Below are 13508 nucleotides of genomic sequence, written 5' to 3'. Positions count from 1 at the left end.
TACGTACGCAACTTTCATTCAATTTGGGCATTTTCATCTGAGCAAGTCTGGTGCCATTTTAAAATTCGTCTTTACGGACTGTTTTGTTTTGACAGATTCTGCCTTTTATTTCACATTGCCTGTTTTGCTATGTTTGATGGATTTATTTGTTCCATTAACTTTCAGTAGCTTTGTGCAATGTCCAGAAGTATTAAGAATGATTATGTCACCTCTGAATATATGAATTATGCACTGACCCTCTAATGAGTTTGTTTCGAGTTTGGTGTGGAGGAAGTTTTCAAGGGTCAAGAGAGGAGGATGATACAATATGATCAAGAAGAGTGAAAAGTCAAAGCTTGGGGATGCCCCCGTGGTTCATCCCTGCATATTTTAAGAAGACCCAAGCGTCTAAGCTTGGGGATGCCCAAGGCATCCCCTTCTTCATCGACAACTTATCAGGTTCCTCTAATGAAACTATATTTTTATTCAGTCACATCTTATGTGCTTTGCTTGGAGCGTCTGTTTGCTTTAGTTTTTGTTTTGTTTGAATAAAGTCGGATCCCACAATCCTTTATATTGGAGATATTACGCTCCGCTGTTTCGTATGAACACATGTGTTCTTAGCTTTATCTTCAATGTTCATTGCGAAAGTTGAACTACCTCATTCATTGATATATGGTTGGAAACGGAAAATGCCGCATGTGGTAAATGGTATAATGTCTTGAATAATGTGATACTTGGCAATTGTTGTGCTCATATAGATCTTGTTTAAGCTCTTGCATCATGTACCTTGTACCCATTAATGAATAACTACATAGAGCATGTTAAAATTTGGTTTGCATGATTGTTCTCTCTAAGTCTAGATATTTTCTGGTTGAGGTGTTTGAACAACAAGGAGACGATGTAAAGTCTTATAATGCTTACAATATGTTTATATGTGAGTCTTGCTGCACCATTTCATACTTGAGTTTGCTTCAAACAACCTTGCTAGCCTAGCCTTGTATTGAGAGGGAATCTTCTCGTGCATCCAAATCCTTGAGCCAATAACCATGCCATTTGTGTCCACCATACCTACCTACCACATGGTATTTCTCCGCCATTCCAAAGTACATTACTTGAGTGCTACCTTTAAAATTTCTATTCTTTACCTTTACAATATATAGCTCATGGGACAAAATAGCTTAAAAACTATCGTGGTGAAGAATATGTACTTATGTGTCTTATTTCTTAGTAAGTTGCTTGTTGAGCGGTAACCATGTTTCTGGGGACTCCATCAACTTTTTACCTTTGTTGAATATCATGTGAGTTGCTATGCATGTTCGTCTTGTCTGAAGTAAGGGCGGTTTTCACAATCAAACGGTTTGAGTATGCATACTGTTAGAGAAGAACATTGGGCCGCTAACTAAAGCCATGAATCATGGTGGAAGTTTCAGTTTGGACATAAAACCTCAATCTCTTATGAGAATATTAACTGTTGTTGAATGCTTAAGCATTAAAAGAGGAGTCCATTATCTGTTGTCTATGTTGTCCCGGTATGGGTGTCTAAGTTGAGAATGATCAAAAGCGAGAAATCCAATGCGAACCTTCTCCTTAGACCCTTGTACAAAGTGTGCATAGAGGTACCCCTTTGTGACACTTGGTTGAAACATATGTCATGCAATGATAATCCGTGTTAACTCAAGCTAATTAGGACAAGGTGCGAGCACTATTAGTATACTATGCATGAGGCTTGCAACTTATAAGATGTCTTATACATAACTCATATGCTTTATTACTACCGTTGACAAAATTGTTTCTTGTTTTCAAAATGAAAAGCTCTAGCACAAAAATAGTAATCAATGCTTCCCTCTGCGAAGGGCCTATCTTTTACTTTATTGTTGAGTCAGTTTACCTATTCTTTCTATCTTAGAAGCAAACACTTGTGTAAACTGTGTGCATTGATTCTTACATATTTACCTATTGCACTTGGTATATTACTTTGTGTTGACAATTATCCATGAGATATACATGTTGAAGTTGAAAGCAACCGCTGAAACTTATATCTTCCTTTGTGTTGTTTCAAAGCTTTGTACTAAGAATTTATTGCTTATGAGTTAACTGTTATGCAAGTCTTATTGATGCTTGTCTTGAAAGTATTATTCATGAAAAGTCTTTGCTATATGATTCATTTGTTTACTCATTATCTTCATCATTGCTTCGAATCGCTGCATTCATCTCATGTGCTTTACAATAGTATTGATCAAGATTATGATAGCATGTCACTTCAGAAATTATCTTTGTTATCGTTTACCTACTCGAGGGCGAGTAGGAACTAAGCTTGGGGATGCTTGATACGTCCCAAACGTATCTATAATTTCTTATGTTCCATGCTACTTTTATGATGATACTCACATGTTTTATACACATTATATGTCATTATTATGCATTTTCCGGCACTAACCTATTGACGAGATGCCGAAGAGCCAGTTGTTGTTTTCTGCTGTTTTTGGTTTCAGAAATCCTAGTAAGGAAATATTCTCGGAATTGGACGAAATCAACGCCCAGGGGCCTATTTTTACACGAAGCTTCCAGAAGACCGGAGGACTTACGAAGTGGGGCCACGAGGAGCCGCCACAACAGGGCGGCGCGGCCCAGGTGCTGGCCGCGCGGCCCTAGCATGTGGGGCCCTCGTGTGGCCCCCCTGACCTACCCTTCCGCCTACTTAAAGCCTTGATAGCGTGTAACTCACACGTTCGTTGGGAACCCCAAGAGGAAGGTATGATGCGCACAGCAGCAAGTTTTCCCTCAGAAAGAAACCAAGGTTTATCGAACCAGGAGGAGCCAAGAAGCACGTTGAAGGTTGATGGCGGCGGGATGTAGTGCGGCGCAACACCAGGGATTCCGGCGCCAACGTGGAACCTGCACAACACAACCAAAGTACTTTGCCCCAACGAAACAGTGAGGTTGTCAATCTCACCGGCTTGCTGTAACAAAGGATTAACCGTATTGTGTGGAAGATGATTGTTTGCAGAAAACAGTAAAACAAGTATTGCAGTAGATTTTATGCGATGTAAAGAATAGGACCGGGGTCCACAGTTCACTAGAGGTGTCTCTCCCATAAGATAAAAGCATGTTGGGTGAACAAATTACAGTCGGGCAATTGACAAATAGAGAGAGCATAACAATGCACATACATGTCATGATAAATATAGTGAGATTTAATTGGGCATTACGACAAAGTACATAGACCGCTATCCAGCATGCATCTATGCCTAAAAAGTCCACCTTCAGGTTATCATCCGAACCCCCTCCAGTATTAAGTTGCTAACAACAGACAATTGCATTAAGTATTGCGCGTAATGTAATCAGTGACTACATCCTCGAACATAGCACCAATGTTTTATCCCTAGTGGCAACAACACATCCATAATCTTAGAGGTTCTTGTCACCCCTCCAGATTCACGGAGACATGAACCCACTATCGAGCATAAATACTCCCTCTTGGAGTTACTAGCATCAACTTGGCCAGTGCCTCTAGTAATAACGGAGAGCATGCAAGATCATAAACAACACATAGGTAATAACTTGATAATTAACATAACATAGTATTCTCTATCCATCGGATCCCGACAAACACAACATATAGTATTACAGATAGATGATCTTGATCATGTTAGGCAGCTCACAAGATCCAACAATGAAGCACAATGAGGAGAAGACAACCATCTAGCTACGCGCTATGGACCCATAGTCCAGGGTGAACTACTCACTCATCACTCCGGAGGCGACCATGGCGGTGTAGAGTCCTCCGGGAGATGAATCCCCTCTCCGGCGAGTGCCGGAGGAGATCTCCGTAATCCCGAGATGGGATTGGCGGCGGCGGCGTCTCGATGGGTTTTCCGTATCGTGGCTCTCGGTGCGGGGTTTCGCGACGGAGGCTTTAAGTAGGCGGAAGGGCAGGTAAAGAGGCGGCACGAGGGGCCCACACCATAGGTCGGCGCGGCCAGGGCCTGGGCCGCGCCGCCCTAGGGTTTGGCCGCCTCGTGGCCCCACTTCGTCTCCTCTTCGGTCTTCTGGAAGCTTCGTGGCAAAATAGGACCCTGGGCGTTGATTTCGTCCAATTCCGAGAATATTTCGTTACTAGGATTTCTGAAACCAAAAACAGCAGAAAACAGCAACTGGCTCTTCGGCATCTTGTTAATAGGTTAGTTCCAGAAAATGCACGAATATGACATGAAGTGTGCATAAAACATGTAGATATCATCAATAATGTGGCATGGAACACAAGAAATTATCGATACGTCGGAGACGTATCAGCATCCCCAAGCTTAGTTCTGCTCGTCCCGAGCAGGTAAAACGATAACAAAGATAATTTCTGGAGTGACGTGCCATCATAACCTTGATCATACTATTTGTAAACATATGTAATGAATGCAGCGATCAAAACAATGGTAATGACATGAGTAAACAAGTGAATCATAACGCAAAGACTTTTCATGAATAGTACTTCAAGACAAGCATCAATAAGTCTTGCATAAGAGTTAACTCATAAAGCAATAAATCAAAGTAAAGGTATTGAAGCAACACAAAGGAAGATTAAGTTTCAGCGGTTGCTTTCAACTTATAACATGTATATCTCATGGATAATCGTCAACATAGAGTAATATAATAAGTGCAATATGCAAGTATGTAGGAATCAATGCACAGTTCACACAAGTGTTTGCTTCTTGAGGTGGAGAGAAATAGGTGAACTGACTTAACGTAAAAGTAAAAAAGAATGGTCCTTCAAAGAGGAAAGCATCGATTGCTATATTTGTGCTAGAGCTTTTATTTTGAAAACATGAAACAATTTTGTCAACGGTAGTAATAAAGCATATGAGTTATGTAAATTATATCTTACAAGTTGCAAGCCTCATGCATAGTATACTAATAGTGCCCGCACCTTGTCCTAATTAGCTTAATACACATGTTTTAACCAAGTGTCACAATGGGGTACCTCCATGCCGCCTGTACAAAGGTCTAAGGAGAAAGCTCGCATTTTGGATTTCTCGCTTTTGATTATTCTCAACTTAGACATCCATACCGGAACAACATGGACAACAGATAATGGACTCCTCTTTAATGCATAAGCATGTGGCAACAATTACTATTCTCATATGAGATTGAGGATATATGTCCAAAACTGAAACTTCCACCATGAATCATGGCTTTAGTTAGCGGCCCAATGTTCTTCTCTAACAATATGCATGCTTAACCATAAGGTGGTAGATCTCCCTTACTTCAGACAAGACGAACATGCATAGCAACTCACATGATATTCAACAAAAAATAGTTGATGGCGTCCCCAGAAACATGGTTATCGCACAACAAGCAACTTAATAAGAGATAAAGTGCATAAGTACATATTCAATACCACAATAGTTTTTAAGCTATTTGTCCCATGAGCTATATATTGCAAAGGTGAATGATGGAATTTTAAAGGTAGCACTCAAGCAATTTACTTTGGAATGGCGGAGAAATACCATGTAGTAGGTAGGTATGGTGGACACAAATGGCATAGTGGTTGGCTCAAGAATTTTGGATGCATGAGAAATAATCCCTCTCGATACAAGGTTTAGGCTAGCAAGGTTATTTGAAACAAACACAAGGATGAACGGTGCAGCAAAACTCACATAAAAGACATATTGTAAACATTATAAGAATCTACACCGTCTTCCTTGTTGTTCAAAACTCAATACTAGATATTATCTAGACTTTAGAGAGACCAAATATGCAAACCAAATTAGCAAGCTCTAGGTGTTTCTTCATTAATGGGTGCAAAGTATATGATGCAAGAGCTTAAACATGAGCACAACAATTGCCAAGTATCACATTATCCAAGACATTATAGCAATTACTACATGTATCATTTTCCAATTCCAACCATATAACAATTTAACGAAGAAGAAACTTCGCCATGAATACTATGAGTAAAGCCTAAGGACATATTTGTCCATATGCAACAGCGGAGCGTGTCTCTCTCCCATACAGTGAATGCTAGGATCCATTTTATTCAAACAAAACAAAAACAAAAACAAAAACAAACCGACGCTCCAAGCAAAGCACATAAGATGTGACGGAATAAAAATATAGTTTCAGGGGAGGAACCTGATAATGTTGTCGATGAAGAAGGGGATGCCTTGGGCATCCCCAAGCTTAGACGCTTGAGTCTTCTTAGAATATGCAGGGGTGAACCACCGGGGCATCCCCAAGCTTAGAGCTTTCACTCTCCTTGATCATATTGCATCATACTCCTCTCTTGATCCTTGAAAACTTCCTCCACACCAAACTCGAAACAACTCATAAGAGGGTTAGTGCACAATAAAAATTAACATGTTCAGAGGTGACACAATCATTCTTAACACTTCTGGTCATTGCATAAAGCTACTGGACATTAATGGATCAAAGAAATTCATCCAACATAGCAAAAGAGGCAATGCGAAATAAAAGGCAGAATCTGTCAAAACAGAACAGTTCGTAAAGACGAATTTTAAAATGGCACCAGACTTGCTCAAATGAAAATGCCCAAATTGAATGAAAGTTGCGTACATATCTGAGGATCACGCACGTAAATTGGCTTAATTTTCTGAGCTACCTACAGGGAGGCAGGTCGAAATTCGTGACAGCAAAGAAATCTGAAACTGCGCAGTAATCCAAATCTAGTATGAACTTTTCTATCAAAGACTTTACTTGGCACAACAAAACACAAAACTAAGATAAGGAGAGGTTGCTACAGTAGTAAACAACTTCCAAGACTCAAATATAAAACAAAAATACTGTAGTAAAAACATGGGTTGTCTCCCATAAACGCTTTTCTTTAACGCCTTTCAGCTAGGCGCAGAAAGTGTGTATCAAGTGTTATCAAGAGGTGATGCATTGGCATTATTACCAGGGGTGTTGCTCTTACCTTTCTTACTCTTATTCCTACTCTTTGGTCTAGGGAATACATGACCGCATCCAGGTGTAGAGGTAAAATTTAGAGTGCCTTTCCCAACATCTATGACTGCTCCCATGAGTTTCAGCAGGGATCTTCCAAGCGTGATTTGTCCTGCCCCTACACATTCAATAACGAGATAATCAGTGGATACCGTCCTTCCAAGAAAGGTTGTGAAAACACCTTCAGCTATACCCTTAGGTATTACAACAGAGTTATCCGTAAGAGTTATTTCTTCTCCCCCTTCAGTAAGTTTCCAAAGTGTCAAAGATTCATAAATACTTTCAGGCATAAGGCAAAACTCAGACATAATATCACAACGAGCAAGAAAAGTTTCACCACCAATAGTAGCTTTAACGGTAGGCACCCACATTGAAGGTTCGAAGCTTAATGGAACATAATCATAGTATTCGCGAATTCGGTTATACACTTCTTTTAAACAGGATATATTTGTTTCAATAGTGTTTAATCTATTATGCATGCTAGCATGAGATGGATCAAAATTATTATCGGAGCTAAATGATGTAATCAATTTTCTTATAGCATTAAAAGCTTGATCCGCATCACAATGAAGGAAATCTCCTCCCACTACAGCATCTAAGGCATATCTATAGCGAAGAATAAGCCCAAAATAGAAATTACTAAGAAGCAAACTCAAGGTCATTTTAGGTTCAGTTTTACTATAAGAATCAAAAATTCTAGACCATGCTTCTTTAAAATTCTCTTCACCTCCTTGTTTAAAAGTGAAGATTGATTCCTCAGGTGATAGAGTAACAACTACGGGACTAGACATAATAATAAAGTAAATGCGAGTAACTAATTTTTTTGTGTTTTTATATAATGCAGCAAACAAAGTAGTAAATAAAATAAAGCAAGACAAAAACAAAGTAAAGAGATTGGGAAGTGGAGACTCCCCTTGCAGCGTGTCTTGATCTCCCCGGCAACGGCACCAGAAAAAGAGCTTGATGGCGTGTAACTCACACGTTCGTTGGGAACCCCAAGAGGAAGGTATGATGCGCACAGCAGCAAGTTTTTCCTCAGAAAGAAACCAAGGTTTATCGAACCAGGAGGAGCCAAGAAGCACGTTGAAGGTTGATGGCGGCGGGATGTAGTGCGGCGCAACACCAGGGATTCCGGCGCCAACGTGGAACCTGCACAACACAACCAAAGTACTTTGCCCCAACGAAACAGTGAGGTTGTCAATCTCATCGGCTTGCTGTAACAAAGGATTAACCGTATTGTGTGGAAGATGAATGTTTGCAGAAAACAGTAAAACAAGTATTGCAGTAGATTGTATGCGATGTAAAGAATAGGACCGGGGTCCACAGTTCACTAGAGGTGTCTCTCCCATAAGATAAAAGCATGTTGGGTGAACAAATTACAGTCGGGCAATTGACAAATAGAGAGAGCATAACAATGCACATACATGTCATGATAAATATAGTGAGATTTAATTGGGCATTACGACAAAGTACATAGACCGCTATCCAGAAACAAAATAAGCCTAAAAAGTCCACCTTCAGGTTATCATCCGAACCCCCTCCAGTATTAAGTTGCTAACAACAGACAATTGCATTAAGTATTGCGCGTAATGTAATCAGTGACTACATCCTCGAACATAGCACCAATGTTTTATCCCTAGTGGCAACAGCACATCCATAATCTTAGAGGTTCTTGTCACCCCTCCAGATTCACGGAGACATGAACCCACTATCGAGCATAAATACTCCCTCTTGGAGTTACTAGCATCAACTTGGCCAGAGCCTCTACTAATAACGGAGAGCATGCAAGATCATAAACAACACATAGGTAATAACTTGATAATTAACATAACATAGTATTCTCTATCCATCGGATCCCGACAAACACAACATATAGTATTACAGATAGATGATCTTGATCATGTTAGGCAGCTCACAAGATCCAACAATGAAGCACAATGAGGAGAAGATAACCATCTAGCTACTGCTATGGACCCATAGTCCAGGGGTGAACTACTCACTCATCACTCTGGAGGCGACCATGGCGGTGTAGAGTCCTCCGGGAGATGAATCCCCTCTCCGGCAGGGTGCCGGAGGAGATCTCCAGAATCCCCCGAGATGGGATTGGCGGCGGCGGCGTCTCGATGGGTTTTCCGTATCGTGGCTCTCTTGCACCGGGGGTTTCGCGACGGAGGCTTTAAGTAGGCGGAAGGGCAGGTAAAGAGGCGGCACGAGGGGCCCACACCATAGGTCGGCGCGGCCAGGGCCTGGGCCGCGCCGCCCTAGGGTTTGGCCGCCTCGTGGCCCCACTTCGTCTCCTCTTCGGTCTTCTGGAAGCTTCGTGGCAAAATAGGACCCTGGGCATTGATTTCGTCCAATTCCGAGAATATTTCGTTACTAGGATTTCTGAAACCAAAAACAGCAGAAAACAGCAACTGGCTCTTCGACATCTTGTTAATAGGTTAGTTCCAGAAAATGCACGAATATGACATGAAGTGTGCATAAAACATGTCGATATCATCAATAATGTGGCATGGAACACAAGAAATTATCGATACGTCGGAGACGTATCAAGCCTCCGTCGCGAAACCCCCAGTACCGAGAGCCACGATACGGAAAACCTTACAGAGATGCCGCCGCCGCCAATCCCATCTCGGGGGATTCAGGAGATCGCCTCCGGCACCCTGCCGGAGAGGGGAATCATCTCCCGGAGGTCTCTTCATCGCCATGATCGCCTCCGGATTGATGTGTGAGTAGTTCACCCCTGGACCATGGGTCCATAGCAGTAGCTAGATGGTCATCTTCTCCTAATTGTGCTATCATGCTCGATCTTGTGAGCTGCCTATCATGATCAAGATCGTTTCTTTGTAATCCTACATGTTGTGTTTGTTGGGATCCGATGGATATTGAATACTATGTCAAGTTGATTATCAATCTATCATATATGTTGTTTATGTTCTTGCATGCTCTCCTTTGCTTGTAGAGGCTCTGGCCAAGTTGATACTTGTGACTCCAAGAGGGAGTATTTATGCTCGATAGTGGGTTCATGCCTCCATTAAATCTGGGACAGTGACAGAAAGTTCTAAGGTTGTGGATGTGTTATTGCCACTAGGGATAAAACATCGATGCTTTGTCTAAGGATATTTGTGTTGATTACATTACACACAATACTTAATGCAATTGTCTGTTGCTTGCAACTTAATACCGGAAGGGGTTCGGATGATAACCTGAAAGTGGACTTTTTAGGCAATAGATGCATGCTGGATGGCGGTCTATGTAGTTTGTCGTAATGCCCTGATTAAATCTCATAGTACTCATCATGATATATGTATGTGCATTGTTATGCCTTCTTTATTTGTCAATTGCCCAACTGTAATTTGTTCACCCAACATGCTATTTATCTTATGGGAGAGACACCGCTAGTGAACTGTGGACCCCGGTCCAATTCTTTACATCTGAAATACAATCTACTGCAATACTTGTTCTTTACTGTTCTTCGCAAACAATCATCTTCCACACAATACGGTTAATCCTTTGTTCACAGCAAGCCGGTGAGATTGACAACCTCACTGTTACGTTGGGGCAAAGTACTTTGGTTGTGTTGTGCAGGTTCCACGTTGGCGCCGGAATCCCTGGTGTTGCGCCGCACTACATCCCGCCGCCATCAACCTTCAACGTGCTTCTTGGCTCCTCCTGGTTCGATAAACCTTGGTTTCTTTCTGAGGGAAAACCTGCTACTGTCTGCATCACATCTTCCTCTTGGGGTTCCCAACGGACGTGTGTTAATTGCACGCATCACACCCTCCCAATCTCTCTATACTGCCTATTTCCTCAACTTTACATCAACCATGTCTTTCATCTGGGTTTCATCCCACGAGTACTGCTGGTAAACTGCATAGGCACCTACAGGGTTCATCCACATCCTTCCATGCTACATACGCACCTAACTTCATCCCTTATTTATTAATTTAGTTTTTTTTTCATGCAAAGGCCTCCATGTTTTACATCACTTACCTGTATTACATCACTTAACTGTACTGTATTTCTACCTTTTAACGTGCAGGACGTCTTCCCCGCCGAACAGTGTGTTTTAACCCTTCTTCGCTGCATACACATGCTCGCCGAAAGATAGGTACGTTATTCACAGATTTTACAATTTACAATTTGTGTTTTCTTAAACGAAATTCCTACATTTTTACGGTTGCCTGCTTACATTTGGGTGCATGATTTCATAGTCGTTCATTTAAGATGAGTAGCACCTTTCACCCCTCTAGATCCTCCCGTGTCTGTTAGATTTGCCAACATGGATAGAGCAGAAAGTTCTTCCCGCAATATGGGTACAAACTCTGCCCCCCTAGGCCACGAACGTCAAACAGGAATGTCGTGTGGCCGTGGACGCCGACGCCGTCGGTCATCACCTAATCCTATTCCCCCACCAAACCCATATGTTGCTCACGAGAACCGTCGCAGGCGTATTCATCTAATGCATCAAAACAGAAACACAGGTTTGTTTGGCATATTCTATTCCTTCAGCTATGTAATTTGTAGGTACCATTTCTCTTGATTCATTTAACCATATCATACTTTTTATCCGTAAAGCATCAAATCATGCTTCTTCAAATCATGTTTTCAAATGTACTTTTTTATCAGTAGTCTACTTTAATCAGATCAATAGCAAAAAGATGCATTGATTTTACTGAAGATGATGGAGACAAATCAAAGAGGCGGAAGCAAGAGTATGTATCATTTCACACAAACTTTGTTACATATTCTCACCAGTTACATGCTTTCTCTATCAAATTTATAATTTCAGATCTTCTCTTCAGAAGCAATGCAGACAACAACACTGTGGCAAACAACAACGAGGAGCAACAGTCAAGCCAATCTGCATACGGCATATCATAGGTACTTCTTAGAAATAGTATAGAACTTAATATATTTCTAACAAATTTAATATTTTATTTCGAGATAAGTGGTTTGCCAATGGTTCCTTGCATCAAATACGATTCTTACCATTCTACTTACAATTCATGCAGAACATATAGGAGTATGCGACCAACAAGTGAAGAAGCTTTTCATCGTACGGCAACATAATATTTCCTGGACTGATAATAGGCAATAGCGGCAGTGATCAACTTATGTTCTGCCTGAGAAACATCCACATACCAAACAACTGTTGCAAACTATAGCTATGTCCTCCACTGCATCCACATGTACCTGCATGGATATTATTAATGAACCCAACTTTCAGTTTTGCTTTCAGCGCTTTCAAGTTTCCGCTGATCAATTTTGTGTATATTGACCTCGCCTGCATTTTTTCTTACTATTTCATATGTCTTGCCACCAGACCACCATATCTTTGCGCTGCTTAAGTGTCCTTCTTATTTACCCATTGTTATTGTACAAAAAAATAAATCACACACGCATAAACAAATTAAAACTTAAGTACTATTTGTCTGTTTCTATAAACTTTCAGCGTTACTACCATTCGTGAGTTTCCGCACATTCATTACACAAGCACATGGAAGCTATTGCAAAATTGAAGAATGCTGAAAAATACATCATTCAGTACATGAAGCAAGGAACCCCGCATGTCTAGATTGTCATCAACGAATAAGGCACCCACCACATCAAGTCCAAATAAACTTTTCGGAGTATCATACTATTTATATAAATAATTCGTTAAGATAATATTGTAAAATATCAAATAAATTAAGCACCAACTATTTCCATTTTTACATCTCATATCTCATATCGAAGCATTAGTTTTGTTGCTTCATTTATATCTGCAATTCTAAGGTTAGTTTTAAAACCAAATATTATCCAAATAGATTTCAAACAAATCCCGCATCAAAGCGCGGGGAATCATCTATCTAGTTAAAAAGAACAGTGTTTGCAGTAAGTAAACAGAACAAGATGATTTTATCAGTGTAAAAGAAAGGACCGGGGTCCACAGTTCACTAGAGGTGTCTCCCATAAAGATAAATAACATGCGGGGTGAATAAATTACATGTGGAAATTGACAAAATAAAGACAATACATGATAAGATGATTAGTATGAGATTCATTTGGGCATTAAAACATAATACAGAGACCGTAATCCAACTGCGTATATGACTAATAATCCACATTCCGGTTATCATATGAATCCCTTTCAGTATTAAGTTTCAAGCAACAGATTATTGCATCAAGCAATGTGTGTAAAGTAAACAATAGAATTATCATTAGACAAAGCATTGTTGTTTTCTCCCTAATAGCAACATCACATCTACAACCTTAGAAGTTATTGTCACTCTTCCAGATTACTAGAGGCATGAACCCACTATCGAGCATAAATACTCCCTCTTGAAGTCACAAGCACATACTTGGTCAAAGCATCTACTAGCAACGGAGAGCATAAGATCATAAATAACATATGACAAGTATATAATTGATCTCAACATAGTATTCAATATTCATCGGATCCCAGCAAACACAACATGTAGCATTACATAAAGATGATATTGATCATGATAGGCAACTCACAAGATCTAAACATGAAGCATAAATTGGAGAAGACAACCATTTAGCTACTGCTATGGACCCGTAGTCCAGAG

The sequence above is a fragment of the Lolium perenne genome, chromosome 4 (assembly GCF_019359855.2).
Source record: "Lolium perenne isolate Kyuss_39 chromosome 4, Kyuss_2.0, whole genome shotgun sequence".
Lineage (NCBI taxonomy): Eukaryota > Viridiplantae > Streptophyta > Magnoliopsida > Poales > Poaceae > Lolium > Lolium perenne.
This window is presented reverse-complemented; position numbering follows the sequence as displayed.